This window comes from Oratosquilla oratoria, chromosome 34 (genome assembly GCF_046742065.1).
Source record: "Oratosquilla oratoria isolate Oo_2021 chromosome 34, ASM4674206v1, whole genome shotgun sequence".
Lineage (NCBI taxonomy): Eukaryota > Metazoa > Arthropoda > Malacostraca > Stomatopoda > Squillidae > Oratosquilla > Oratosquilla oratoria.
In genome coordinates this window covers 20,125,387-20,131,657 of record NC_134810.1, presented here as the reverse complement: position 1 = coordinate 20,131,657, position 6,271 = coordinate 20,125,387, and the positions used below count along the sequence as shown (strand labels likewise).

The 6,271-nt window shown below is 37.8% G+C and overlaps 1 non-coding gene across 1 annotated transcript; it reads right to left on the bottom strand.

The window, feature by feature from the left end:
• Window positions 1-2,195: 2,195 nt before the first annotated feature.
• On the bottom strand, window positions 2,196-2,273 carry TRNAV-CAC (transfer RNA valine (anticodon CAC)). Its single transcript has one exon. It is a non-coding gene; the product is annotated as a tRNA-Val (tRNA).
• Between the last annotated feature and the right edge of the window lie 3,998 nt (window positions 2,274-6,271).

Below are 6,271 nucleotides of genomic sequence, written 5' to 3'. Positions count from 1 at the left end.
TATGGCTCATAGGTTGCCTCTTCTCATAAAAACTTTCATGTAGTTGTCATAGTTATTTTTGAATGCATTTACACTTGAACTGGCAACTACAGTTTCAGAAAGGCTATTCCACTGGTTTATCACTCTGGCGTTGAAAAAGTTGTTCCTTTTCGTTGTTCGGTGCTGTGGTTTTATAAGCTTCATGTGATGTCCTCTTGTTTGATATAATGGTTTGAACTTTGGCGCAAAACTATTCGAGATGTGACGTCATAAAATTTTACTCGGAAACGACGAGCCCAGACAGTCGAACGTCACTGTCTGTATGTATATCCGTATGAAAAGAAATGTATATATATCTTATTAGTGTTGGTGATACACTGTGTGATATTTGTAACGTCAAAGAATGGGGATAAATATGATTTTATGTTCAGCGACAAAAATTAAAGATGATTGGAAAATCAATAAGCGAATAATCTCTTTGCAGTTAAATTTATAATTCTAGTGCGCTGTTTAGTTTGATTTGTGGCAGATTCGTCCACAGAAAATGGAACTATGCATCATTCAAAGCGAGGCTGGTTTCTAGAGGCGTCATGAGTTAATAAAAATAAGGAATGATATGTTTAGCGTGATTTCAGTTTTTGACCATCATATTCTCTGTAGATAACAATGTGTGAGTGAAGGGTTGTATTTTTTCTTGAGTTTGCTTGTATTTCTTGCAGCCCTGCAATGTAATATTTTATCTTTATGACGTCTTTTAAGAGGACGATATTGCCATCAGTACCACGTAAGCAATAGCACAGCTATGTGGTGCCATCGCCGTCGAATGGCATTATATTACACACGCGCGCGCGAGCGTGCGCATGTACACACACACACACAAATAAGCACACACGCACGCACACACACACATACGCACGCACACACACGATTTGGTGGCGCGGGGGTAGAGTTCCCAGTCGCCACCACGGCGGTCCGGGTTCGAATCCCGCCCAGGGCTGAAATAATTTCAGTATCGCTGCGCTGCGGGTTGTTACTCCAACTCTCGTGGGTGGGAAGTTGGGTGTGTGTGTGCGTGTAAGGTCACAGTATTAGCCATAGATCGGTCATATATGAGCTCTGAGCTCTCTTCCGAGAGGGAAATAGCTGTCGATCACGAGTCCAACACGTGTTCCAAGACCACGGTGAATCACACACATAATACGTACACACACGCGCGCGCACACACACACACACACACACACACACACACACACACACACACACACACACACACACACACACACACACACACACACACACACGCACGCACGCACGCTAACAAGTTTAGGTGTGCGTGTGTACAAGGTCACAGCAATAACTATAGGTCGGGCAATATACAAGGTTTGAGCTCTCATTCGGGAAGGAAGTAACTGTTGATCATGTGACCAACACGTAATCCAAGACCATAGTGAATCGCACACACAGCAATACGATACCGGTCATGACGTCACAACTGTCAAAGGGGTTTATTTATACCTTTAAACAATATGGGCTGGTGCTTAATACATTTTTGTTTTTATTGATTTATTGGTGATGGATAATAATCACAGAATTATGTCCTTGCGAATCTGCGAGGACGACATTACGTCATAGGTTTGTCGTCACTTGTAACTGAAGACTTTTTGCTAGCCAATCACGTATATCCTTTAGAAACGTGCATGAAATTGGGGGGGAAATGTATAGAGTGGAATGAATTACTACTACAAATGTTTTTATTAATAAATTCTGATTAACAAACGAGTGAAAATTCACCAAACTTTTTATTTCTTTTATTCTGGAAATTGATCGAAAAGACAGAGTGGGAACTTCCTGCAAACGGTCGAAGAGCCACGTCGGGCCAGTTCGTGATTTCTTTATTCTTTTAGATTATTCATTTTATGACGAACGGGCAGTGTTGTTGCTGTAGGTGTATTTTCCTGCAATCTTATGTGCTTCTTTGTTGAATCAACTGGCGAATTGAATTTAGCAAAGCCTTAGAAGGTGTGTGTGTGTGTGTGTATTCACCTCGGATCTGCTGCAGCCTCTTTTCGAGACAGCCAGACATCACCCTACGGCAGTGAGCTCAGAGCTCATTATTAGCAAATCTCTGGGTAGGTCTGAGACCACTTGACTAACGTCCCGTACCTACTCGCTGCTAGGTGAACAGGGGCTACACGTGAAAGGAGACAAACCCAACTTGTCTCCGCCCGGCCGGGGAATCGAACCCCGGTTCTCCGGCTTGTGAGGCCAGTGCTTTACCAATCAGCCACCGGGCCGTGTGTGTGTGTTTGTGTGTTTGTATTTCTGTTTTGTGTGCGTGCGTGTGTTTGTATTTCTGTTTTGTGTGCGTGCGTGTGTGTTTGTATTTCTGTTTTGTGTGCGTGCGTGTGTGTTTATCAAAACCTAAGAAGTGGCGTGTTTTGTGTGTGTGTGTATTTACCTAGTTGTATTTTACGGGAAGGGGAGCTATGCTCGTGGTGTCCCGTGTGTGTGTTTACATATTTGTGCGTATGTGTGTGATTATTTTGTGTGTACTTGTGTATTGTCACGTTTCAACATTTATATATATTTTTCTCTCCGTCCCCACACTCCAGTTCTATCGTCCGTATATGTCGTTACACTATTTCACTCTTCACTGGGATTTTGGCAGTCTCCCACCTATTTCCAGGCGTCGGCCTGGGAAGGACTTGGGACTGGTCATCACAATTTCCCGGTCATCAAGTTTCACAGTCTATGAAGGCTGAGCGTTGTTTCCCTCAAATATTGGTTGTGCTAACACTACTTAGAAATATCTGCTAGTTTTAAGTTTAAGTACGGCGTGGATCCAAGGATCTTTACAGGCACCTCCAATTTATGTAATTTAGTTAAAGGCCAGCGCGTTTTGTTTCACTGAACAGAAATTAAAAGGGTTTTAGTTCCTTCAGCAATCCGAGTAGACTGCCGGTCTATTGATATTGCCTGTCTGCTTTTTAATTGACATTTTAGGTTAAGATGTGAGACCCATAAATTATGCAATGGGGTCTGAATAGATCAGTAAGGGTTATGTATGTCTACTTCTTAACTCCAGTCATTAGTTTGCTAGTCCTATGCCATAGCGGTTTTTGGCAACCCTCGTGGTCTGTAAACTATGCAAAGGCAGGTCTGAGTTCCTTCAAGGCTATTTCCCTTTTACCTACCCAAGGGTGCTGCCGCTTACATAAGTTTTCCCAGTGATTAAATGTTGTACGTGTCACATTTTGTACTTGTTTGCGTGGTGGCCGGACTTTTTGTTTTAAACCTGCTGTAGTTTGCCTTTTGGTTTTGTTCATAGACACGGTTTTTCTCAGTGGTTAAGTATTGTATGTGTCACCTTTTGTACTTGTCGTTTCCGTGGTGGCAGGACTTTGCATTTTAAACATGTTCTTGTTTTGGTTTTAAAAATAAGCATCGTGAAACTTTTAATCAGCTTTACAAATTATTTTTGTGTATTCGTTTTAACATTCATAACCATAAACTTAAATAAATCGAATGATATTTTCTGTTATATTCTCATTCGTTCCTGGAATATTAACTTGCAAATTGAACTAAGTATAGTTTTTGTTATTAATACCAATAACTTTTAAACACTGCCATGACAGAGACGATTACGACAGTATGTGTACCCAAGGGTAGCATACAGGATTTGGAGCTAGGCTCGTCACGTCCTGTGTTTATATTTTCATTTACCAAACTTTGTCTTAGATTAATTGATGTTGTTGGCCTGCATTATTTTCTTTTTTTTTTACCATAAATTGACACATCAATGTGGAGAACTATTTCCTTACATTTTCAAGTAATTCACTTAATCTATATGTTTATTCATTCATTCATTTAATTATCATATTAATTAATAAGTTTATTCCTTCATATATTTACCTCTTTATCTATGTTTTTATTGATTTATTTATCTATTACCTTTTGCTGTTCTTTTATCCCATATAGATCCTCTATCATACTTCCTAATCCTTTGTTCTAAATATAATTGTTTCCTCCAATGTGGATAGTCCCAGACTTTCCAGTCTCTCTTCCTAGCTCTTATGAGCTAGGATGGGGATAATTCTGATTTTCGTCCTATGAATAATCTATTTTTCTAATAACTTGCATGGTGACCCTTACACTGCTGCATATTCCAGTATAGGGCGGATCAAATTCTATATAATTTTTTTCATTGTATTTTCATCCATGTAATGAAATACTTATGCTTCTTACTATAGTAATTTATGTTTCTCTCATAATGATATCTGATTAAAGTTTCCGAATCTTTTTTCTCTTTTGAATTTGTGATTATTTATTATATTTCATAACTCTCTGACGTTTATTCATTCATTTATTTATGTTTATCCATTTATCTATTTATTTATTCCTTTTAGTTGTCTATCCAATCATCTACTTATCTACATAATTTATCTTATTTTAGTTTATCATTTTTCATCTTTATATTAATTCTTATTTCTATTTTCTATTGATTGAATGATTTACTAATTTTATCTATTATATTTTTTCTTTCAGAACGGATGTTAGTTTCAGTAACTTCTGTTTTAAAATAGTTTTAATATATACGCAAAACCTTTCTTTTTCTATACTAGATTACAACTCAAGTTATTATTTTGCATTTTTTCATTTAAAATGAGAAGCCGAAAAAGTGCACGAGGACGGGAATGTAATAACATGTAAATGTGATTTAGGCTATCGGTGTTGTTTGTGTGTAGGCTCGGTATTTTTTTTTAAGTTCTTGGAAAAATGTGGATGCATTCATTTATTCAATTCCTTTCACTCGTTCACTTATCCACTCGTTCGTTCATTCATTCATTCATGCATTCACTCGTTGATTCATTCACTCATCCATTCACTCATTCACTTATCTATCCACTTATTCATTCACTCGTTCACTCACTCATTCATCCCACTCGTACATTCATTCATTCATTCATTCATTCATTCATTCACTTATCCATTCACTCGTTCATTTACCCATTCACTCATTCATTCACTCGTTCATTCACCCATTCATTCCACTCGTGCATTAATTCATTCGTTCATTCATTCATTCACTTATCCACTCGTTCGTTCATTCATTCATTCATTCATTCATTCATTCATTCATTCATTCATTCATTCATTCATTCATTTATTCATTCATTCATTCATTCATTCATTCATTCATTTATTCATTCATTCTAGTAACAGGATAGCGACAAGATGCATCTTCTGTCTTCCCCAGGCAGACCAATCGCTAACAGAGGTTTAGCAGACAAACATGTCATCTTCTGACTTTTGTGTGTTGTGTTTCTGTGGTCCTCGAGTTTGATCCCTGACCCTTCTTTGGGTCAATCGACTTTCAACTCAATTCTGCTCATTTGAGTGGCGTTTTTCTTTTTCTTTTTTATCTACTCATTTGTTCTTATTTATTTGTTTGTTTATGAGAAGGGTACTTTGTCACTAAACCAGCTAAACGCTATTAGGAGATGTGATCAGGTGTTTCGCCGTTGATTATGGGAGTAGATTGGTTGCACATTACTTTTAGTACATCATAAATAAAATCTTGTCAATTTCGGCTTTCTGGTGAGAAGAGATATATGAAAATACAGTGACTACAATTTTTCTTAATGTATTGGAGATAATTCAGTTATGTTGTTTAAAAGAGTAATGACTGTCGTTACTTCGCGTGAATGTGAAATTAGCCCCAGTGTGTAAAATCCACCTTTGGTTGGAGGATCACGACATTTTTCTTCGAGTATAAGCCCCCTGTTGTGGACTTCTCTTGCAAGTCTACATTTTCTTTTTACTCTCTTTTTTCTCCATCTTTATGGTTCTCTTTGTTCGCACCAGACACGTGACGTCATGTCGTGTGATAATCTTTGTCATTATCATTTCGTCGCCGATAATCGGCGTTTCCAGCCTTAAAGACAATATCGCGCAGAAGAGGTGGGGTAATAAAAATGTTGGTAAGGGAAGAATTTAAGAAGGGGCAGTGTCAGAAAGAAGAGATAGAAGTTGAAAGTGATCAACAACAACTTGAGTGAAAATAGATTCCCAATTGTAGAGGAATCCTATGTGATTTTGGTCTGTAGGTGTGTTACTTAGTCCCCAACGTGCTGACTGAATGAAATCAAGGCAGTCAGTATCCCATGCAATGTCTCCATTCTCGTTTTTATATGGAAATAAGTTTTAGAATTATCCTTATCCATCTATTCATTTGTTTTTAAAATATTTTATTATTTATCATCTTTTGCGATTATTCTATGAGTAGAACGCT